Here is a 24,933-nt window from a genome sequence, read left to right as displayed (position 1 = left end):
TCGCTGACAGCCGCTTCCGTCAGTCCTGCTCGAGGCTGCGAGGCCGAAAAAAAAAAGTGCGGAGAAAGACGGAGTCCGTGCGCTATCGTCTTGATTGACGAGAGCCGCAGCCAATAGTTATCAAAGCAGACGGGGGAGACCCAATCAGAGAAAAGCTTTTGGGCGGGTCCTGCGTGTGAGCGGCGAACGCATCTACCAATGACGGCGAGGAAGGGCTGTGCCGACGGGGCCGACGGCCAATGGTCGGCGGGACGGGGCGGGCGGGGTGAGCCTGGCCCCGCCCAGCTCTCCCGAGAGCGGTGACGCGGGCGGGGGGACGGCGGCTCCAACATGTCCGCGCTGCTGGCGGCGCTCCGAGTGCGCGACCGGGCGGCGGCGGCGGCCGGCGGCGGCCAGCGCGGGGCGGCGCGCGCCTGAGCCCGTGCCAGCACCGCCCGCACCCGCGCCGGGCCCCGCAGCGCCGCCGGGCGCCGGGGGACGCGGGCACACAGGTAGAGAGAGCGGCCGGGGCAGAGCGGGGGAAGGGGCCGAGGGGTGAGCCGGGGCCGGGGCTGCGGCGCCGGGCGGGGCAGCGAACGCGGCGTGCGGCGGGTGCGCCCCCGGGGAGCGAGCGCGCGCCGCGAGGCCCGGCCGCCGCCTTCCTGTCGCCGCGGGAGAAGAGAGGGCCGGGGCCGCGCTGACACGGCCCAGGCCCCGCACGGCCCCGGGGCTGGGGAGCCGGCAGGCCCGGCCCCGCGTGGGCGGCAGCGGGGAAGGCGCCGGAGGTGTCCGGCGTGTGCCGGCGGCTGCGGCCGGAGCCGGGCCGGGCCCGCGCACGTGCATCGGCCGGGCGCTGGGGAGCGTCGGGCCGGGCCCGTGTTACCGGCCCGCCCTGGCGGGGGGAAAGGCGGCGGGCACGGCCCCGGGGTCGGGGGGAGAAGCCGCCGGGAGGCCCGGCTGCTTGTGACGAGCTGGGGATGAAACCGCAGGCAGATGGGCAGTGCAGCCTTTAGGAGAAAGGAGTTGAAGGCGGTTGTTGCTCGTAGTTTGGAGCTTACTGGCTCTGGGAACCCAAGGGATATACTTTTACTGTAATTTACAGTAATACCTCTCTCGGAAGGAGGGAGTCATTTTGATGAGCTGAATTGGAGGCAGCTAGAAAAATCTGTACTTGTTTTGTGTGCTGCGGTAGGTTGAGGGATGTGTTTATACCGTGGGGATGCAGGTGCATGGAGAAACCACATGTGTTTGGGAGTAATGGTACAGGAAGGCCTGTGAATTTAGGAGTAATGGGTAAACAAGCTTCTGTGTGTTGGGAGAGGTAAGGTGGTAAGTTGGCAGGCATCTAAAGGCTGTGGAGGAGGGAGGCTTTGGGTGGTAGGGAAGCCTGTGTACAAGTTACAGGCGCAGTGGTAACAGGTTGCTACAAGGTTCTGAACTTGTTTTGTTTCGTGGCCAGTGTGGTTAGACTTAATGTGCGAGACCTTCGTGTGTAATATGAGCTGGTATGTGGACAGCAAGTCATGCGTGTTCCTACTGCTGTGCTTGGGTTTGTCTGCTGCTCGCACTGGGAGCTGAGAGAGATGCCCGGCTGTCACCAGCTCGGTGAGCTCTGTCCGGTGTGTGGACACGGGCTACAGCAGCAAGCGACGTGCTCTGTGGTCTAGCAACTTGGGAGGAACTGTGAGTTGATGTTTCACCTGCAGTGAAATGGAAAGGCTGGATATTTGTTGTTTGGTCCATGCAGTACAAATGGGAAAACATGTAGCAAATGCCATATGTTTGGATCATGATAGTATTTTTTTTTTTTGGAGAGAAGTCTGCGCATGTACTGGGGAGTTACAGAACTGTAGTTATATATATATATTTTATAGGTAGCAGGCACTGTAAATTTCTGTCTGTTAGGTCATCAAAGTTGTCTTCATATAGGTAAATTTTCAAGGATGACTGTGGACTACAGGAAAGTGAGGGGGCTTGAGTGGATGTTCGAGTATGGTTGAAAATGGGGGGAAGGATGAATTTGTATACAGGGTGAAGATTATGTTAGGCTATGTATACACGTGTGTATCAGGGGAATGGTATTTGTGCAAAAGGGAAACTGGAGTTTTCGTATTGCTGAGTTAGTTAGTCTGTGTATAGAGAGAGGAGCAGGCGTTTTTGGCTGAGGCTATGAAAAGTTGAAATGGCGTGGGGGAGGGATGATCAACTGGCTCCAGGGTCCTGTCCAGGTTGGAGGCTGTGGAGGTTCTTTGCTACTCATAGTATGGAGGGAAGTATTTTGTAGTTATGACATCTAGTGAAAATTTAAAAAGTGAATAAAGATGAAGAGGTAATTAAGTACTGTTATGAATATTACTGGATTAAAGGAGGTTGCAGGACAGTTAAGAGGCTTCTGGTAAAGTGCTTTCTTTTCGTTTGTTTATTTTCTTTTGTTTGCTCCACTGGATAAATTGACCATTAACTTTAAGAGTAAACTTTTGCTGAAACTAGCACTCATGATGGGGTTGACAGGTCAGCAGCTAACTAAAAGTACTTAGCATAGTGTAGACAAGCTCCCGTGTGTGTGGGCTTGGGGGCTCCAGTACATCCTTTATATGTATTTATTACATGCATTTTCTGTACCTTAACACTTAACTGAGTTTGCATATCCAGAGTATAAGAAATCTTCTATACTGGATGTATGCCTGTGTTTGAGAGAGTGCATCAATATTTGAGGGTCAGAGATTTGGGAAGAGATGATCCATTTAGAATGGAAAGCTGCTTGGACCAGTTGGAAATGAGTAATTACGTGTATATATCCCATGTTCTGCAGGTTTGAGATGTTATGTTCTATTTATTTGCCTAGCCCCTCATCTGTTGTTCTGCAGATATTTAGAGGAGGCTGCTACATAGGGCAGTGATTTAATTAAGGCACACAACATCAGGATAAGGGAAATGTAATTAACCTAGCATGGAGAGAGCTGCATGGAGGGTGCTGAGAACCCATTTTTCTTTTACAGTGGTAGCCATGAGGTGATCAGTTAGTGATGTAAGCAATGAGAGAAAGAAGTGAGTAGTCTTGTAGTTATCCTGGACAGTCCACTTCTCTTCTTGTCTCTGGTGCGCATTGCTCTTTTAAACTTTTCCAGTAATAATCACTAATGTGTGCTTCTGACTTAGTAAACTTGTCTCAAGAAATAAAAGCCTGTTACAGTTGAAATTCAAGCCTATGAAGTCTATGTGTTCAACAATCATTTCACGTGCTCACTGTCAAGAACTACTGCTCTCAGGGGTCTGATGGAGAGTAGAGAGTATTTCTTACATGAATGTGTTGCTTCCATATTACGAAAGGGAAAGGCACTGAAATCTCCTCTTAGTAGTGGACATAAAAATCTGTGTTTCTGAAGTATTTGTATTACTCTTAGGAGGGCTTATTTAGACTGCAGCAGGGGATGAGGTTGTGCACAGAGCAGTGTTCAGTGAGTACTGAATGTCCTCCTTAAACGGAACAAACTGTAGCACACCTTGCTGAGTGCTGCCTTAGTGTTCAGCAGGGCAGGGGTGGGCTTGGTTCATCAGTCGGGTTTCTGTTGCTTGATTTGGTCTTGGGTTTTTTTGGGGTTTCTCTTAAAAAAAACCCCACTAAAAATGAAAATTGATGATTTGGTAGTGTCTTGCATCATCAGTCATGTAGGAATGCTTAAATCTGCCATATAGGTCTATTGCTGTAGCTTAGGAGGTGGAAAATGGCTGTTCTTTGCCAGTCAGCACTAGAAGATAATTGGCCAACCATTGGTTTTTACAAGCACGGTTTCTTCCAAGTGAATGGGAAAGCCTTGGTGAAAGAATCCAAGCTCCAGACTCCGTGTTTGGACTGTGGAGAGTGATTACTGTAACAGGCCATGCATATCTTTGTGTCCATAGTTGGTGTGCTTGTTGTTTGGTGTTTTTTTTTTTTTTTTTTTTTTTTTCCTGGTAATGATCCTTTCTGCCCACTACCCTAATCAAATATGCTGTATTTTGTTTGGGGTTTGTGTTTTTAGTTCTTGTCACTTGTCCACTGATCTCTGAATTCAGTGCTGTACTTCCCTCCCCTGTGAAAAGAAACATTCCTCAGACCTTGGGCCTTTTAGCCACTGAAGTTGTTCAATCTGAGTATTGTTCTTATCAATAAATTGGAGGAGAGCAGTGATGATTTCTTTGGAAAACTGTTGGAATCAAAACTTTGCTGCTTTGGTTCCTTTCCTATGTATTACTTTTTTTAATTCTGTGCTTCAGTTTATGCTTGATGGTCTTCATAATTTGGCTTACAGCGGTACAGGGTTTGAATTGTGACTTGTTTCTCACTGCCTATTAGCAGTATGAATGCAGCATAAATGTTTTATGCATCTTAGAGGAGTCCAGTTTAGCCCCAATCTCCAGCACATGCGGTATACATAAAATGTTCAGGGAATTTAATGTCAAAATCTGGACCAGTAATTGGAGCTTCTTAATTTATAAAAAAGAATGAAAGGAAAAAAAAAAAAAAAAAGCCACCCAACTAGAATGACCTCTGACTAGAAAAGCCCAGAAAGGAGAAATTGGAAGATGATCCCTGATGTAAGAACAAGGATGCAGAGTTTCCAGAAAGATTATCAGTACTGCTTTTACTTAACAGACAGCTTTGCAAACACCTTAGCTGTTTGGATGATGTCTTTCAGCCTTAGACAGATGTCTAGTATGGGAAACTTTGTTCAAACTGCTTATATTTTGCCTAAACCTTGTACAAATTTGTATTTATATCATATTGTAAAGTCAGATAAATATTTGGAAGAATTTGAGTGTCACTCCAGAAGAAAACTGGTCTGAAAATCTTCATGAGATGGTAAGAAATTACTGAGCTGGAGTAGCTCATCTCTAGTTTCTTGAGATGAGCAGTTCAGCTCATCTCAGTTTCTTGAGACATTATTGGCATGTTGAAACATAAGGGTTGCCAGTGAGTGTAGGTTAAATTAGTCTTCTGGCTCTTGGAAAACGCTTTTTGGGAGGGAAAGCACAAAGATGTTTTAATGTAGAGAATGATGACAGAAGGGAAAACTCAGTGTCTCAGCAGGCAACAGCCCTTCTTACAATTTTGAAGGAAATTACTTAGGCCCAGATATTTTTGTTCTGCTGTGAAAAATGTTATCCACAATTTTTTTTCCCTGTGCGCCATTAGTTTCTCATTAACGTTACTTCAGTGTGTGATTTTATGATGTCACTACATTACTATCTCCTGGCGTAGGTTCTCTTCATCTTTGATGAGAAATAACTTTATTTATTGAGTTTTCTTTCTAACAAATAGTACAGCTAGGTGCTTAAGTCTGTTTTTTGCAAGACTTAACATGAAACAGATCAGAAAAATGTGGCATAAGGATGTTTCAGACATGGAGACTGAAGAGTTTAAGGTGGATCTTTGGTGACTATGACATGTCAATAGCTACAAACGTGCAGTTTAATTAAAAAGGAAAGTGTCATTCCTTCTTTGCCATTTTCATGGTATTAGTGTGTTAACAGCAAATGTAATCTTCAATAATCTACTTTTGTGTCTGCACCCCAGTATAGGAACTTGACCTTTACTCAGTGTAGCGCAAATATGGCTCTGCATTGTTAGCATATGAATTAATTGTTTTTATCAAGGAGGTAATCAAGTAAGATTATAAAGGTTTGTTGAGCAGAGGAGGTAGCACATTATTGTAAGTTTTTCATGCAGTGCTGCTTTGGTCTGTTCTCACCAGCTTCTTGTACTGCTAAAGGCAGGTATATGTTTGAAACTCATCATCTTCTATTTAAAATTTTATACAAGAAGAATTTGTAACAGAGAACATCTCAGTGATGGAACTATTTGCAAAGAACTGATGTTCTTATACAAGTGAAACAGTGAATATTATGTTGGTCAGCTTATTCAAAAAAGAAAAAAAAATCCTGTTCTGGGTGACTTTGTTGGTTAGCTGATGTGCAGGCCGTAAAAAGCAATATTGCATACATACTGCTCTTTTCTTTCCTATCGCTACCTCCAGTGCAGCCTTTGATTGAGTCGTGTTTTCAATGTTATTTGAAAAGTTTTATAAAACAGTAATTGTAGGTGATGTATGAAATATGTAGATCTTGAGTGGGTTTATTTTTCTTTATTCCAAAAGCTTTTCTAGAGTGTCTCGCTAGCTTTTGAGTCTCCTGATTCTTGAAGGGGTGGAACCAAAAGTGGATGAGTGGTGATAACAGTGCTGCTATCTTTATTCTAGAAAAAGGAGCGCCCTGTGCAGGCCTCCTTTCTGGGGCTTTTGAGGTGCGTGTTGGCAGCTGTGGGTTTACTTCCTGCTGCTTGAGGCTCTCATAAGTGAATGGGCAGTATCTGCCACTGGATTGTGTTTACATTAACAAGCAGTATGCTGCACTTGAAGTGTTGTAGCATGAAGCTGTGAGTTAGGTGAACTCAGTGTCTTCCATGTGTGTACTTTGTGGGGTTTATTTTAGACTAATTGTAGTCTGGTTCTGAGTATGTTCCAAGCTTTCCCAGAGTTTTGATGTAGGTTATTCTTGGGTACGTTCAGATCGTGTATTCAGAAACTTCTATGAGGTGTCAACTAAAATGCAGGAAGTGGGTGATAGATTTACTTCAGAAGCATGTTCCTAACTCAGGCTGAAGTGATGATACAGCTGTAGCCACTGGGTCTCCAAAAGGCAAGTTAGAGCACTGCAGAGGGTGCTGAGCCACGCGGGGGGAGTGGGTTCTACCCTCTGCTGCTTCCTGAGTGTTGTCAGGCCTGCAGAAATTGTCCTGCTGCTCTCTGACTAAGGATTCCTTCTTTATATTGACTGGTAACTGAATATCTGGTCCCTAATTATTGTCCCTAGTTCTGAAATTTTGTGTGAAAATGACTGGTGGTAAAACTACAATACATTCTGGAGAGTAGTTCTTTCATGGGTTTACTTCAGTTAATCAAGAATGAAACTAGCTGTGTGAGCAGCAAGTTGTGAAGTGTGACTTCCTGTGGCTTTGTGTCTTGTGGCTGTATTTTTCTGGGTGTAGGGTATTGCGAGTTCTGTAAGTATTCTCATGTGTCTGGGGCACTGTCTGTCCTGTATGGCATGATTGCTTTGGTAATGCAGCTGAGCTTCTGCTGAACTTCTGCTGCACTTGTCCTCAGGGGCACTAGTTTGTATGTCTCTCCTTGATGTGACTGTTTATTTCCACAAAACGCATAGGACCTGATTGTTTGTGAAATATTTACCCTTGTGTAAACTGTTGAGTTGTGTTTCAGTGAAACTCTGGAGACACAGACAACATGTTCTGTAGCGTGGCTTGCTGGGGTTTTATTTTATTTTCCACTAATGTTATTTCTTGTTTTACTGTTTGTGTGTGTGGTTGGTTGTCTGTTTTTTTTTTTTTTTAAATAATTACCACTAATAATTAAAGTTTCTTCCAAAAGAGTTAAGAGCGCATTCCCCTCAACATTTCGGGGAACATATCTAGAAATAGGAAATTGTGTTCTTCATGGCAGCTTCTTAAGGAATGCTGAAAATCTCTTCTTTATAAGATAGATAAGATTCTTCAGAGTATTCAACATGCTTGTTAAACTGCATCCAAATAAATATTGACAGGTGTAAAGTTGCCTTTGTATATTGCAGCTGTATAAATGATCCTACGCATAGTAGTTTTGGACCATGATTCTAGGAGAGAAGTGAATGGGGGTTTTCACATTGCATAAGTCTCTGGAGTACAGCTAGACTGGCTTTAGAGGGTGGCGGATTAGCAGTTGGAGGGGGCAGGGACTTGTGTTTGTGATTGCCCTGGTGACCTTGGAAAACTGCTGAAACTGTCATGTGCTTTGCAACTTTTCAGATGAGAAGTACTGTACTGAAACTACGTGGTACTGTGGGCTGTTTTGAGAGTTCTGTCTTCAGTGTGTGAAGCTGAAGAAATTGTTCCTTTTGCTTCTGTTTGAAGTGGGTCTATACTCAAAGCACTGCCTTCAGAGAACTGTAAAGGTGTGAAAGGTGAATATAGCACAGATGTTACTCAGGGTTTTTTCTGTGTCCTTTCTTCTCCTGCTCTCTTTACCTAGTATAGTAGTAAAATATGTTTGTACTACTTGTTCTGGTTCCTGACAGGAAAATCCTATCCTAGTCAGAAGGTGTTCTGCATACCACCTTGTGCACAAGACCTTTCTTCAGATATGGTACTAGTTGCAGGCACTGGTTTCTGGTGTCTGACATGAAGCTTGGTTCTCTGTGAAACATTTGATAAAGATTGTTTATGGATGGCTTTTCACTAAAATAGCACCTTTTTTTTGAGTGTTCGTGTTCAAAGGAAGCATGAAGTTCTTTTTTTATTTCAGCTGTTGTAGAGCTTAAATCCAGATCTAGCAGAGGTTGTCCACTGACTCCTCCAGGTAGTGTTCAGTCCCTCATCCTGGAAAGTGGAGCAGCTCCATCTAGCTCAAGAGAGCCCCAGTGCACAGTACAGGCTGTTAAGGCTCACAAATGCCTCACTTTGGGTGTTGTCAGTAAGAACTGAAGTGGCGCCTCTAAGGAGGTTATTAACAATGTCTAATTACAGGTGGGATTTACACTCAATGAGTGTTCTCACTAATTGTGGGACTACTGCCTATACATGTATCAAATGGATTCCTCAGATGGGGTGTTTATCCATTTGCTAGCTTGTCATGTTTTCTGTTCCTTTATCACTTTTTCCAGGAGATATATTGCAGCAAGAGCTTTTTTTGTTTCACTTTTCCTTTTCGCTGAGATAATGTCTTTCCTGCTCTTTTCTTTGCTGATTGCTTATGCTGGTGGATAAATTTATTGGACTCATCCGAAGTCTAGGTTGTGTCTGATTATGTTACTCTGAGGAGCAGTTATCTAAACAAGTAGAAGGTTGTGCACAATCAAATAATAGAGGTTTTATACATCAACAAGATGAAAACAATGTTGTGAAAACAATAGCTAGAGCTGGGAGGAAGAGTGAAGTGTGAAACCTGTTCTGTAAATCCTCCCTAAGTGCACTGCAATTCAAACTGCTGTTCAAAAGATAACCTGCAGTTCATAAGCATTCAGACATTAAAAAAAATGCACTAATAATAGAAATTGTTTGCTTTGTGTAGGTTTTCCAACCAGCCCTTTTTTAAATTCTGTGCATCTCTCATGGTGTAAAGAAACTGGAAGCAGTTCAATGTGTCTGTCTCTTAGAAGTAATTTGTGGGATCAGGGAAAAGACAAGCACACCACTTTTGTGGATGATTACATTGGAAAGATGTTTCACAGTGTTTGCTAGAGTCAAATAGCTGTGCAGTCTCCTCTGCAGGCAGGCCTTAAGAGCTCATCTGTTTTTCCATGAGTGGTAGAAGTGATAGTTTAACATTTTCCCATGTTCTAAAACTGAAACAATAATTTGGCTTGTGTGTGATGTGGAAGGGAAGGATAGTTTGGACTCTGCTGTAGTGCCAATGGTGTTTCGTATCCTACTTTTATATCATAGTAAACAATAAATTTATTTTACTTTTGTTTGGCCTTTGGTTTGTCTTATGCTGAACCATGTCTGTATAATGTTGTGTTCTTCCAGTATTCGAGTGTGAAAATAATGGAGGTCAAGAGCTGCTGAAGTTTAATAGCTAGTTTGTAACATTAAATCAAAGTGGATGACATCTCAGTTTCTTAACTAGAAGGTACCAAACACAAGTAATTCTAGGCCAGAGAACTTCTCTAAAATATTTAATGTACTCAAGTATGGTAGCTGTGGTTAAACAAAACAGCTTATTTTTTTATTTTGATTGTTGTTACGGTATTATTTTAAATTTAAAGAAAGAAAATAAAAAGGAATGCTGTCAGCTTAGCATATCTGACTTTTGGAGGGAAGAGGATAAGGTTACAAACAGTTGAAACAGTTTCTCATGATTTTTTAACATGAAGCGAAAATGCTGCTGTACTTCTGGAGTCAGAGGGGAAGAAATACAATTCCAGTGTAGTTCAGGATTCTTGAAATTAGCTTGTGTGCTGCTGTTGCCAGTGGCAGGAAACAGAATTTAACATGGTTAGAAAAATGTCAGTATGGAAGGTACTCTGCAATTCTACTTAATTAATTCATATTTGGCAAAAAAATTCCTTGAAAAATGCCATATATTCACAGATGTATTTAACAACCACACTATTTTCAGTCTGAAGTATTTCTGAATCTGTAGAGAGGGAATGTAGGGCTCAGTTAGTGCTGGAAGTAATCTTTTTTCACTGTTCTGTTTTGTTCAGGCTTAGCAGATTCAGATTTGTTTTGTATAAACAAAAGCTAGGGGTTGGCAATGTTATAACTGAAGTAACTAATTTTTTAGAAAGATGTCTTGAGGTTCATCCAGACTTGAAACCTGATTATGTTGTCAAGTTTCACAAAGAACAAGAAGCTAATGTGGAAAACTTGTTAATAGGTCTCTCTCTATTGTCCCTTCCTCCAGAGTCTTGTTTGTGTATTGAAGTGCTGATTAAAACAAGCTCTTGCATACAAAGCTGTCACACACATGTGACAGCTTAGATCTGTCATAAACTGTCAGATTTGTGCTTAAAGCATTTATCTAAAGTCAAGTAATGGTTCTAGAACACTGTATTGGAAACTCCATCATCCTTTCTGCTACTTATTTTCTTCTTAGTAGTCAGCATCTTCAGCTACTGCTAATACAATAAGTGGTGAACCTGTGAGCAACCTTTCCTGCACAATTAATTTTGTTCAAATTTCAGAAGTTGTTTTTTTCCAGTCAGTGTTTATCCTCTCCTTTCCCTGAGTCAATGTTTGATGCTGAAATAAGTGAGGAGAGGACATGAAAAGTAGTGTCCTTAGTAAGGAAGAAAACTACAGTGCTTTCTAAAGAACTTATTGCATAAATTCACTGATAACTTCAGCTAATCCAGAGAATACTTGAGTAGGCAGAGCTCAGCATTCATTGAGGAGTATTCCTTCTTGCTCTCATCATGGAGATCTGTTTTTTGTTTATTTGTCTGTACGTAATTCACAAGATTTTTATCAGCACATACACTGCACTGCATTTTATTACCAATTGCTGCTGCCTGACACTACCTCTGCTTGCCTTTCAGGGGTATCTTGACTCTTTTTGATACTAGCATGAGTAAAACCCAATAAGTAAAAATTGACCACTGACACGGTCAGTGAGATGGAGAGGACCTTCTTGCTATGAGTCTTCTTTCTCTATTCTTATTTTTGTTATTGTTTGGTTTTTTTGGGCTCATTTTCTCCTGTTGAATCCATTCTTGGGATGGACTGGGAGGGAATGAGAGATTTAGTCTATAGTGCTTTTTCCTAACTATGCAAGTTGTTGGATTTTTTCACCCTGAATTGTGTAAAAAGTCCTGCAGATAGTGGAAAACTTAGTGCTTTATGGATTTAAGGTGTCATGGAATTGGTAGACTTGCATTACTGTTGCTGAAGAAGCAAAGATTCTTTTAAGGTCTTTGTATGACTGAAAAGTGCTCTGAAGTGCTTTGTTCAGAGAAGGAAGGTGTGCTGATGTGACCCCACATTAATTTTTACATTAAGAGGGAAGAAAGCAATAAAGCTTATTAGGTCCAACTACCAAAGGGTAGCGCCTTCAAAATTCTATAGACAGGAGAGTTCATGTAGCAGGCACGTAATTCAGCTGAAGCTTTGCTTCTTCTGTGTTGGTTTCTAGTCATTAAATCTTACGCTACCTTGGTGAGAGTGCTGGGCACTGGATATATCAGCTCCTTTGTCAGCCAGGCGCTGCTGTTGTGTTTAACTTCTGTATTTACTGAGTCACTTACTGTACATAATGCTGCTTTGGTTTTGTGTCTCCTTATGGGGAGTTTATTCCTCTACCCAAACGGATTTTTGCTGCATGCTGCCCAGTTGGTGAGTATCTGGTATTCCTCTCCTTAAAGGTCCTTAGAATAGTTTGGTTTTTTACCATTTTTTGGTGTTGATACAGTACAGAAAGGGGTTTTTGCTAGGCGTCTGCACACACTCAGGCATTTGCTTTGGAGCCCACACATAATCCTGACTTCCATTAAGAAAGAGTTCCTTGTACAGTTACCTAAGTATGTTAGTGCTGTTGTATTTCTGCAGTTTTCTGCTTCTGACCATGTGTGGGATCCTCTTCCTTTTCATGTTGATACTTGGCTGTGTCTCATCTTGTGGTAAGAGTTGGGAAATGTGCATATGTTTGGTACATATTGCTGGGATTAATTTTCTTTAATTTAGCTTCTTGAATCAGCTTGCTGCATGAGGATGTGAGTACAGCTACTGATGCCAAAGCTGGGGTAGAAACTCCCTGTGACAGGAGGTGGGCTTAAAGCAGTTCTCAGTTCAGCTTAGCTTCACTTACTGTAGGACTGCATGCTGAGGTGTTTCAATGAGGTCCTTGGGTAGTTAATAATGTTGGTTCTTAACACTGGTGGTTTGGATAACTGATGACTTATCTTGTGAATGGAAGTTCTGTATTTACTTGGAGTGTTGTTGCTGCTGCTGAAGACCATAGAGAAGTCACATACCTGTGACAGTGTTAGCAGTGTCACCAGTCATGCTGCAGTCCTAAAGTAAAAGAACACGGAATTAAATATTGACGTTAAAACATCTATTATAACTAAATTGAAAAGGTCCATCCCCTCTTTTGGATTTTCCCTAAATACATAGCCTGCTACAGATGTTTATATGACTCCCTTCATAGTAGTCATTCCAGTTTAATTAAATACCAGCATTTGCTGACAAGAATATCTGTAGGTACATGAGTATGCAACAGAAACCAAAACTTTGCATAGCAAAGGTCATGCTAAGGAGTTTGTCAGAAAATTTCTGAGCAAGTCAAGCTGTTTTTCTGTGCTTTTTGTCACATCTGCAGATTTCCTTAGGGGTGGGATGACTGTCTCAGCTCATCCGCTGTGATGTTTGTCACCACTTAATATGCAGTTAGAGTATCTTATCTGCTGCCTGTTTCAAGCCTAGGTTTTGATGAAGTGTGGAGGGACTGAACTATTTTGGGTGAAACATGAGTAATGTCATCACTAGTAAAGAATAGAGTTTGCAGTTGTTTGTCAGGCACTGGCTGATTCCGTGTCCAGGAGTTTCCCTATTTGTTCCGTTTTGGAGGTCTCTTGCAGTAAGGCTGGGGAAGAAATTCAAACTATCTGAAAAGATGGTAGCAGTCTGAATTCAGGAATTCTTTACAATGTTCATAATGAAACACGCTTGAATTTTCTTGGTCATTTGCTGTTCTTTTACACTTTCTTTTTCTCAGCCATCCCTTTCTGTAATAAATTTTAGATACTGTTACAGAGACTAATTTTTCCCTTTTATAAAGTCTACTGTTTACTGTCTTGTAGCCAGATACCTTGAAAACTAGCCAGAAACTGAATTGTTTGATGTCTGTGTTTCACAGGTTGAGACCTGGTTTTTTTTTAATGCTTGCCTTTTTTTTTTTTTTTTTTTTTTTCTTTTAATGCACAGAATTCTTTTATTTAGGCTTCAGAACATTTGAATTCTGCAAATTGTTGAAGCATAGAGATCGTTCCTGGTCACTGTTAAAGGTATCCTTGCTGTGTTACGTAATAAAGAAGGCTTTCTGGGTTACTTAGTAACTTAAATACTGCTTTATTTGGACAGCACTATCAATAATAGTTTATATAAATCTGTAGAAAAGCATTTTTGTAAAAGGTATTTTCAGTCTGCCTGGCTTTACTGGGGTCAGTTGTGCTTGACTGATCTGCCTTCTGTCAAATGACTAGGCCTTCAGCTGAGGATAGAGCAGTGATTTTTTTTTTTTTTAAATTTTTATTTTTTATTTTTGCCTTAACAAGATGTTTTCGTGTCCCCCAGCATAGTCCTATTTACAGTCTCAATGGTAGGAGGACTAGACAAGTGAAAACTGATTGAGGAGTCATTTTAAAGCTTGGCTGGTCAATGGTTCATGCCTTGTCTGGACAGCAGTTACACCTAGAGCTCCTCAAGGATCTGCTGTCTACTAAATAATAGTTCTAACATAATCACTTATTCTTGTTGACTGTTTTTGGTATTAAGAAGTAGTTACATAAAATCTGCCTGTTGAGTAGGCTTGGAATAAACAAGGTACATTCATTGAATAAACATTTAATCTAAGAAAGGAAAAATATTTTTTCAGTGTCAAAAATGAAGTTTTAGAACACTATAGTTATCAATATGTTTTTGCTCTCACATACCTTTGGTATTCTCAACCTTGAGGTAGAACAAAGTGGTTTGTAGTGCATTTGAAGTTGCTGGGCAGTGAAATTAAATCTCAGTTTTTCTGAGATTAGTTTCTTTTCACAAGCCTGGACAAAGAGGAAAGTGAACTGTTGTCTTAGATGCTAGGCATAGACAACCTCCAGAAATGACAATGCTTGAAGCAGATTGTTGCTGCGGAAGCAGTATTCTGGTCTGGGAAGGTGTGCTGGGTTTGACTGTGGTAGCCCTTCTCATGGTTTTGGGGGAAATGCAACTTTGTTTCTTTTCAAGGGTGAGAGTTTAGGTATGTTTCTGCTTGTGTTTTTAAAGGAATCTGTAGTGGCCAGTAACAGACTGCTTTGTCATAGTTTCTATGCTTTAAAGTAGATTTGAATCTCAGCTTTTAGTCTTCCTTTTCTTTTGCTTCCGGGGTGTGGGTATATTACTGTAAACAATTGCATTAGTGTGCTAGACTTCTCCATTATCTCTGCACTTAAATGTGCATACCTACACATGATTGTATGCAGGTTCTCCCTGTCATGTGGTGTATGTGTTCCTGGTTTGGCAATGGATTTGCTTACATGACATCTGTAAAGGTAGTATGTATTGAGAGTGGGAGTTTCTTGGCACGTAGTGGCCATAGAATGGTTGGTATCTTAGATCACTCCATAATTTCACCTTTAACAAGTGAAAAGCAGTCCCTTGATGTTTGGCAGCATTGCCACAGACAAATAGGAACTTCTTGTCTAGCTTGGCCTCTTCCGGTGGTTCACAGAGTTTATTAGTTTCAGTTCAGCTGTTACTATTAAGCATTTGAATTAAAGATTTTATTGAATATTGCATTGAACTAGGACAGAAGTTGGTTGATTCTTCCATCTTACTTTTAGACTAACTGGCTCTTCTGCTTTATTCACCCCAATATACAAGGAAGAGTCTCTAAAGTAAATCTTAATCAGAAAGGCCAAGATCTGGAAGAAATGTTATTTTTGTGTTGCATTCAAGGTAAAACTTTCAGAGTTGTCCGTAATCAGATGACACAAATCATGATGAATATAGAGACCTGGCGAAATGATACTGTTTCTGAGTTCTTGACTTGCATATTATATATACTAATCCTGCAGAATGTTATCCCTCTTTACTAACTAATAAATCGGCGTACTTCTGTTGAAATGCCCTAATGATCAGAGGTATATGAGCTAGGTCTGGCTGTGTCTCTTAGCTGAAATAGTCAATGTAGCTGATATTATTGCAGGGTTGTCTTTTGAGTAGCATCAGCATTGCTAATTTTAAAACTGATATACTAAGTTGCATTATATGGAATGTCTTACTAAATTGGCAGTGTCTTAGTTACTCTTTTGGTCCCGTGCTGAGCTTATTGTAATTCTCTCTGAATGCAGAGAGTGGACACATTTTTGAGTAGTATTTGTTATTTTCAAAATATCAGGAAATAATTTGTGTTCAGAGGACAGGTTTACTGCATTTTGGAGAACATGGTAAATGCATTTCTTTTATTAAAGCCATAGCTTCAAGCATGTGCACAGTTGTCACCTTTCTGCGAGTTTGAGCACGATTGAGTAGCAGGAGCCATAAGTGTTGTTCAGCAGTGATGCCATTGCCTTCAGCTTACATGCACAGTTTAACAAAATGTTATTAATGTTGTGTCATTCCCACACCACTTCCAGGGACAAGTGAAGTATATATAAAAACATTTATATATATATGTATATTTATCTCTGTGAGGCTGTGAAGCTGATTAGAGGGCTGGAGTACCTCTCCCATGTGGAAAAGCTGATATAGTTGAGGTTGTTTGGGCTGAGGTAGAGAAGGCTCTGGGAAGACCTTAGAGCAGCCATCCAGTTCCTAGAGGTTGCCTGCAAGAAAACTGGAATGGGACTTTTGACAAGGGTGTGCTTTAATGGGCCAAGGCATAATGGCTTTAAACTGCAAGAGGGTGGGTTGAGATTGAATATTAGGAAGAAATCCTTACTGTGAAGGTATTGAGGCACTGGAATCAGTTGCCCAGAGAAATTGTGCATGTCCTGTCCCTTGCAGTGTCGAAGGCCAGGTTGGATGGAGCTTTGAAGCAACCTGGTCCAGTAAGAGGTGTCCCTGCTTGTGGCATGTGAGTTGGAACCAGGTGATCTTTAAAGCCACTTTTTGAAGATTTTTGAGAAGCACGTAGCTATCCTTTCACAGAGCAGGTATTTGCACAGAAGAGAAAATACAAGGCCATGGTCTCCAGTCATGGAAGTCATGTTGGAGACACTCAGAAGGATGTGGGAGATGTTTTGGGGACTAATGTGTGAGGAGCACTTAATGTAGGCAGCTGGTTGTCTAAGGCCAGCTCTTCAGTTTTGGGGGTGTGGAAACCTACTGAAATTGGCACTTGTTGTGCTGTGTTCAGCATTTGTTTGAAAGCTCAGATCAGCAGTCTTCTATTGACATACCTATTTCTGATTTTTTGTGAGTGAGGGTCTCTTTTTCATGTAGTGGGTTTTACTGAATTATTTGTGTAATCCCCAAGCTAATATTCTGCTTTTCTTTTAAACTGCTAAATTCATCTGATTCTTTCAGTTTTTGTCATTCTGCAAATGCTGAAATACTTAAGAGTATTCCTTTGTGTGCCATGATTATTTTATGGATTCCTAGTTTGATCCAGATAAGTTGTTACACTCTATAGAATACATGTATAGACTACGGGGCGGTTATGCTTTATGGTAATAAAATGGTACGGCTGATATGTGATCTTTGGAATATAGAAATAATTTTAAAATGTCTTGGCAAGTTGCCTTATAAATGGGATGGCAAAATAGGGTGTTTGCCCCCTTGCCACAATCAATGTGGTTTTTTAATGTGTCATTGTGCTAAGATGTTTCTATCACTATTCAATCCAGCAAGGGCGCATCTTGCAGCCAGCAGTGTACAGGAGCAGTAGTAACGTTTGGTGGAGCTGGAGATGGTGGCCTAATCCGTGTCATCCAAATTTCCCTGCAGCTGGTTTCTGAAATGATGAGTAGCATAAAGTGAATGTTGAATTATTAACATGCTAACTTTCCTGGAATCCTTTTGGCTGTCATGTCTACCATTATGTCACTGACTGACTGTCATGCCCTTAAGCACCTTCTCTGATGTTGATTTCTTGAAAATTGGCATGATCTTCTTGTGTGTTAGTTTTAACATTCTTACTGACAGAATTACCCTTTCAATTTTTCCAGGTATAGTTCAGCATGTATTGTGATACTGGTGTAGTGGCAAAATTAAAATTATTTTTACTCCATAGGGGTATCTGAAACTTTAGCATTGAAATACATGTTGCAAATTGAGAGTTTAAACTATTGATTAAAAGTGAGTCTGAGTGACTTATTGTGGAACTGAAGTTGCAGTATGAATTGGACAAAACTTTGAGTTTTAAGCTTACAAGTTGCCAAATGGCTACTTCTTGCCAAGTACTCTTGTGTAGAGGACAAGCGAAACAGTTCAGATGGACTCAAGGGAGACAGCTGAAAAAGATTCCATGTGTCCAGGCAAGGATACTGGAGCCTGCTGCCAGAAAAAAAGGTAATGGAAGTCTGCTCTCTGCAGTTCCTAGCGATAGTATTTTTTTTAGCTAGACTTTTTAAAAAGTTTCCCTAGCCTGATGGAGAAGTAGAGCATCCTGTAAGAGAGCAGTGGACAAAGTGATGTCTTTTCTGAAATAGTCTGGACAAGTCATCTGTGATCTGAAACATGAATTTCCATACCATACTATGGATTGACTATCTTATGACTACAGGTATATTGATTCTGTTAAGAGTATGGGAGTCCATAATTATATATTATGTAGGATCAGCTGCTTCTCTTCAGCGTTGGTTATAACTACCTTAAAAATGCTTTGGGCTATGCCGTACCTGAAATGAGTCAAATCAGGCTGATTTAGGAAGGTGCTGAATCTCTGTTAGCAATAAAGAAATGGATTTCTAAACAAACAGACCCACTTAAAAAGTTTTTATTGCCTTTACATTTCTATGTGCTGATTCTGTTAATAGTAATACAGTGCTGTTACTGAAGTAACTTAGCTAGTAATTAGAAGCAGCATCTTACCCTGGAAGAGACAAAGGGGAAAAATGTTCTATAACTGTAATTGAGATATAATAATAACTATGTGTTTTAACAATTCCTATTTGGAGCCTTCAGTTCCTGTATTACTGAAATTACTTCTTTTGAAAGATTGTGTAGGCAGTGAGCTGACATAACAGATGCCTGAATTCTCTCTTTCCAAACTTTGTGCTTTGCAGTAAACATTAAAATGCCTATAGCATCCTAACTTAAAATGTTTGGCAGCTTGTAGTACTGATTTTCTTATGTTACCAATTTAAACGTGCTGATGATTTTATTGTGGTGTTGAATGACCTTTTTTGCATTTAACTCCTGATGTGTATAAATTTAGCAAGTGGTAACATGGCTAAAAAAAGCCACAAATAGATCCAAGTGTCTAAGCAGTGTGGCAGAGAATTTATGCCTTCTGTAACTGTCTGCACATCCAAGTTGGCTGTTTTTTGGTTGTGGTTTTTATCTGCTGTGATGGCTCGGTTTTTCGTGCATTTATACTTACTATTAGAAGTTGAAGAGGAACCTCATTCAAGAGAAGGGAAGTCCTTCCTCTTATCATTGCTATTGAATGTAAAGAAGTAACCCTCCATTCTTATTATCCTTTTTAAAATTTGATACTTTACTTCTGTCACTGTCAAACATACCAGGATTAGCAAATTCTTGCTGCATTTTTTGTACCTAGTCCTAACTGAAGTACTGTTATTTTGACACATTTTGTTCTTCACCCCACTTTGTGGAGTTTAAATTGCTTCTGAAGTTTGGATATACTCCTGATTACACTTAGGGTTGTCATATATTGCTAAGATAGCAAAAAATGTGATTAGTTGGCATGCATGTATTGTAATGACTTTATTCCTTTAATAGACAAAATGTGATGCTGTTGTGAATCCTTTGAGAATCCTTTGTGGGATATTTGTTCTAAATACAGGATCTGTGCAGAAAGATATGTAAACGAGGTTTAAGCTTGTTGTTATTGTTAGTGTAAGGAACAGCAGAAATTTGAGATACAGTATTGAGGAGAAAAAATTCCTAGTTGGCTTCAATAATAGTAACAAGACTTGATTCAAAAGCTGACCTGCTTTAAATGCATTAGTATCCAGTAGGAGCTAGGGTGGAGTTTTCTATCCAGATAAATATTAAATTTTGAGGACTCTGGCTTAAAGATTGTTGAATACTAATCACAGAGGAATTAGTCAAGGTGGCCATCTGCAGATAATCTGTTCTTTCCTCTTTGATAATTTCATACAAGACACTTAAAGGGATATTAATCTTTTGAAAATGATCAGACTTCGACTGTAACCTACAGCTAAAGCATCTTAAAATTTTGTAGCTCGGTCAGCTTTGCTGCCTTAGTAATGAAATTATACAATTAAGAAAATTGACATAACTCTTTATCCTACAAGGCAATGAGGCTTGTCACAGTGGAGTTTGTTATACAAAAGGATGTATTTGCTACTGAATTAACTGATCAGAACTATGTTATTTTCTCTGATTTTGCTGAGTGTTGATTCTGTAGGAGATTTTTTATGGTTTTATGCTTAAGATGCCTTGTTTAAACAGCTTAACTAGAAAGGGCTAAGCCTGTTCTATTGCATAATCAACAGAGGGGTTTTATTTTCAAGATTTCTTCCGAACTTGAATGATACTGTAGTTTATTACTACCTTTCTCTTCTAGGCGAAGGAGTGACAGACTCTGGATGCTCATTAATAGTGCTGTAGTAGGTAGAGAGGTCAGGTGAGGTGTGGTTTAGGGACATGCTGTTTTGTCCCAGAGGACTTCAGAAAGATGTGCCTTACAATATTATTGGGTGACAGATGCGGTGGATTCTTTCTCAAAACATCTGACCAGTGCTCAGGCTGGTTTTATGGACCTTTACAAAATTTAAGTAATCTACCAGTAGTGGTTGGGTTTTTTTAAAACATCAGTTTGAAGGCCAAATATTAACAAAGACAACAAAATGGACTGATATTTTCAAACTGACACATTAGGTATTGCCATCCAGGTATTCTAGCTAGTTATGTGATATTAAATTTGCCTCATGGGGAAACTGTAAGAATGTGCTCAAAAGATAGGGACTACAGTAATAGTAAATATGATCTTAGGTTGCCCATGCATATCACTTCAGAGTGTCTGAGCTGGAATTTTGAGTCCCCATCAAGGAGATAGATGACTGTAGACTGCATCAAGGAAAAACACAAACCCATACAGAATACAAACACATCTTTCTCAATCTGTGACTCTTGGGTTGCTGTGGAAAGCATAATGTGTATTTAGAATTTTACTTGCACTACAGCTATTATGTAAGGTAAGATAAAAGCTAGTTAGCAACTTCTGCAGGCTTTTCTCTAGAAAGTCCCGGCAGCCCCGATACAAACATGTTTGTTCAGAGTACAGGTCCTCTGTTTACAATGCTTTGTTGTTTCAATTGAGGGATTTTTGGAACAAAACTAACACACACATGGAATACATTTTAACTCTTGAAGGAACTTCTTTCTCCTTAGTTCAGCTGAAGATCAAATAACTGAAAATGAAAGCGTTTTGTACTCGGGTGTTTTTGCTGAAGCGTGTTAAATGGCTGTGCTCTTCAGCCTCCTCTCTTCCTAAAGCTGGGTGTTTGCAGGGCTGTCCAGCATAACTGATAGAGACATGATTTCACATTTCTCTGCTTGAGTTGTGCTGAGCATAACTCTGATCTGTTACAGAAGAATAGAGAAGTAAGTGCTTGCCAGTGATCTCCCAGTAGGCAAATGCAGATACATGCATTCTGAATTCCAGTAAGGCTGGCTCTTGGTCTTCCTTCATCTTCTGCTTGTATAATTCAATGAAGTTTGATTTCCTCTTCAGCCAGATGAGCAGTCTCTGCTTCAGGCATTCACTTGTACCGGCGTAGCTGTCTGTATGTCTGCTCAGCCACAGAGCATGGAACAGGAATGGGCTGCTGAGAGCAAGTACTTAAGCTACCATTGCTGCCAAGATATCCACACAGCCATAATGTGAATTTACTGATCTAAAGCTTCCCTGAAAGTGAGTCACAGAGAATTTAGGAACTACAAAAGAGCAAATATATATATTAGAGACAGGTCTGCAGGAAGAAAGTTTAGAATATCTTTTGTTAGATGTATTAAAAAGCAGCTTTCTGATGCTGTAACTTACATTCATCATTTGTGAAGTGATGTTTAAAAATATGGACCTAATTAGAATAGTAAGCCCATGGTATTATCAAGCTTTTAGGTGAGTGGGAAATACTGATCTAACAGGTATTCCTGTTGGAAATTCATAATTTCATAGTTTAAATTCCTAACGGGCTATAGAATTTTTAGCTGCAAACTTCAACTTGCTGAACTCAAGTTTTACTGAAATCCCAAGCAAACTTGTTTCAAGGCATTTAGCTTTGCAGGAAGTTCTGGATTTTGCTTCTAAAACACAGTGAAAGCATATTTATGCAGGTGTTTCAAAACTCTAATATTATATTAAGTGCTTCAAAAAGGATAAAGCACCTAAACTGCTTCACAGAGCTTTTAGTTTTGAACTTTAGTTAGTTCTCCTTGCTTTAACTGATTAATATGAGTGTTTTAGTGCAGCTTCCATGTTTGAAGAGGGGGGAAAAAGAGTTCACCAAAAACTCCCACACCTGCAAAGCCACAAATCAAGACTTTGTTCAGTCTTGTTTCTGTATAGAATGAAGAACCACTTAGCAAAGGTAGAGGCATTTCATGATCTTTTATTATAGTGGATGAACAACTGTCTCTTTAGGGTGGAAGTTGTGCATTGCATCAAGTAAGCAAGCAGAAGGTAATTCCTGGTTTAGTTTTGGGTTTGTCATATAGGTCCAATAAGGAAGAACCTACTGCATGAATTTGCAGCACTAGTGCATTTCCCCAAGAAGTCAGGTAGCCCAGTGAATGCCTCTTTCAAGAAAGGGATGTTACTTTAGGTTTACTGTATGTTGAAACAAGCCCTTGGTAGGTTGCAGTTTACTAGCTAACCTGTGGCATACACTGCTGCTCTTTTCTTTCTCCCTTCTCTCTTTTACTTCTGCCAAATCTTAGAGTGTGTGTGACCCAGCTTACAGTTCTGGGGGCAATATTGGCAGTGGTGGCGTTGTGCTGTCATAGGGTGGATCAGGGCACATGAGGTTATAGCGCTCTCGGTTGATGTTCAATCAATTAGTTGGTTGGTTTGTTTACTTATTTTAAAGCAGCTATGATTTGGTTATCCATGAAAGATCAGAGTCCAGGTCTAGGTGGTTGTGAGGCAGAATAAACACTGTTTTTCTGGTACTTCTCTGGCCAGAGTTTGTAAACTTGCAAAGGACTGGATGTTGTAATGGTTTTGTTTGTTCTGAACATTAGGATTCAGCTTGAGGATTGTTAGTGCTTTGCTACAAGCCTTATTAAGCGTGTATTTAATCATCAGGAAAACCAGCATTTGATGCCTACACTCTGTAAAATAACATGATAGTGTTCTTCAAATTTCTCTGGACTGTGTAATTTTTTTCTTAATGTGCTTATTTTGGAATATTGCCTTTAGTGCTTTAGCAGTGAATTGCTTATGGTGGCTTTGTCTGTTTGTTCTTACCTTACTGTAAAACGTGATCAAATTAAAATGTTTTATTAGCCCAGGAATATTTAAGTTTTTCTCAGTTAAAAACTATTCTACTGTAGAGTGCCGGTGTTTTAGTAGCAAAAAACTTTACTGAACTAACTTAGTCCTACTAAAATATTACACATTTACATAATATGAAGACTTAAGTAGCCCAACTAAAATGCATAATACATCTTATAATTTTTTGTTAAGCCTCTAATATGAAGCATTCAGCTTCATTCTTGTCATGTAACTTATGATGAGCAATCTGGACAAGACATGTACATCTGTGTATTGTAAGCATTTTTGTCACTCAAATTATTAGGAGTTTGATATAATGGTTTGTTATCCCAAAGCTGTATCACAAATCCGAATGTCTTTTTGTACTGGGAGGAAACAAACCATGCAGCTTATTTGGGGAGGTAAGAGTCACTACTGTGCAGATTAAGTAGAAGTAGCGTCCCTTCGTTGTGCCATGTTCAGTGGTGGAGGCTATATCCTAAAGTGCTTTTGTGTTTTGAGACACTGAATACTGTATTCCTCACTTCTGAGAAATGAGATTATTGTATATAGAATTTGTATAAATGTAATCATATTCTGTGGTAAAATGCTCTTAGCCCAAAATACCTGTTTTTGAATTTGCGCTACTGTAAGCAACCTTCTAGCTAGAAGTCATCCTGTTCTAAGGAATGCTCTGAAATCCTCTGTGGAGCAGAATCTGAGAGGGCTCAAGGCTCTTGTTTCTGCAAAGACAGTGCTCATCTTCCAGGGCTGCTTTCGTGAGTTTGCCACTTTTAAGGCCACTGGCCACAGAAGCACTGAGGCTTCTGAGCACCTCGTAGTGCAAGCACCTTCTGGCTGGGGGTGGTGTTCTGATGGTGGGAGACAGTGCATGGAGGGAGCTGTGTCCTGGCCATGTGTTTTGTGTCTGTCCCTAAAACCCTGTGTTGTTTAAGAAGAGCTATTTTACACAACTTTGTGCATTTGCACTGGGGGTGTTTCATTTTACTCCCTGAAGTTCCTTGATGTGGAAACAACTTTTTTACTGAAGTTTTTTTACCTTTTGGGCAAGACTTTTGCCTTGCAGTTCAATACAATGATTTAGGGTACTTTTTCAGAGTTCATTAATGATTTAGTGGATGCTGCTTAAGGTGTAGTTACAGAATACTTGTAAGGAATATGAATTGGCAGCAGCTTCCGGTTCTGCATTTCTGTCGTTGGCACTTGTCTGATCTGGCATTTCCTAAGCTGGTTTGGAGGCCTCAAGTGACAGGAAATAATTGACCTTTTCTAGATTAGTTTGGTTCCTTGAACAATCAATCTTATTGTGGTGCCTAAGAAGAGAGAATGCTGGGGAAAACACGGGGCTTGCAGCACTGTAGAGCTATGGGCATAGAAGTTACTGAACTCCTGCAATTCTTCAAAAGGTGGTCAAGGAGTCCTTTTGAGCAGTTGTGTGCTTATGACACTTTTTAGTAGTTGAAAAGCACTGTTGAGTGTTTGGAAGAGGCAAGCTGTAATGAAACGTGGTTGTAGCTCCATTCTTCCATCAGTGGGCCTAAAATCAAGGTCTGCATTAGGTCTCCTTTATCACTCAGCTCATTCAGGGTACTGTTATCAGTTTATAGTCTTCACTGTCACAATACAGCTTCTATTTGCCTCTTGTCCCAGACAAAGCTGGCTGTTATCCAGAATTTTTCCTACGATAGTTCCTTCTACCAGTGTATTCTTATGGCAACTTCCGTAAGATGCAGTGGTTTATAAGATTAAATATGTAGTCCCTGATCCATGAAGGATTTTGGGTGTTTGCATCCTGTTCAAAACCATGGGTAGATACTGTTGTTGATCCACATATCTGAATTATTGGTTATTCACTACTTTTACATTTTAAGGTGAATTTCTGATGAATTTTAGTGAAACTATTTTTAAGGAAATGTAATGATTCCTATTTCAGAGGATCTGAAATATTTTTTCAGTTGAAACTTACTGCTTTTGTTTTAAACTCTTGTGCATTTTTACATCTGAGGAAGTAGAATAAAGAGCTCATAAATTGAATATGCTGCACAGGGTGGGTTTAAGTTTTGTCAAGCAC

The 24,933-nt window shown here is 40.3% G+C and overlaps 1 protein-coding gene across 2 annotated transcripts in view; it reads left to right on the top strand.

Annotated features, from left to right (window-relative positions):
* The first annotated feature begins 353 nt into the window (after positions 1-353).
* Positions 354-24,933, top strand: part of PPM1B (protein phosphatase, Mg2+/Mn2+ dependent 1B) — a 59,170-nt gene continuing 34,590 nt past the window's right edge. Inside the window, exon 1 of one of the 2 annotated variants that reach the window (XM_066316084.1) lies at positions 354-491. The gene's annotated coding sequence lies outside the window, so the exon portion shown is untranslated. The remainder of the gene's footprint in view (positions 492-24,933) is intronic. The other variant, XM_066316085.1, reaches the window with a different exon arrangement.

This window comes from Sylvia atricapilla, chromosome 3 (assembly GCF_009819655.1).
Source record: "Sylvia atricapilla isolate bSylAtr1 chromosome 3, bSylAtr1.pri, whole genome shotgun sequence".
Taxonomy (NCBI): domain Eukaryota; kingdom Metazoa; phylum Chordata; class Aves; order Passeriformes; family Sylviidae; genus Sylvia; species Sylvia atricapilla.
Note: the sequence above shows the minus strand (reverse complement) of the source record. Positions and strands in the feature narration are given on the sequence as shown.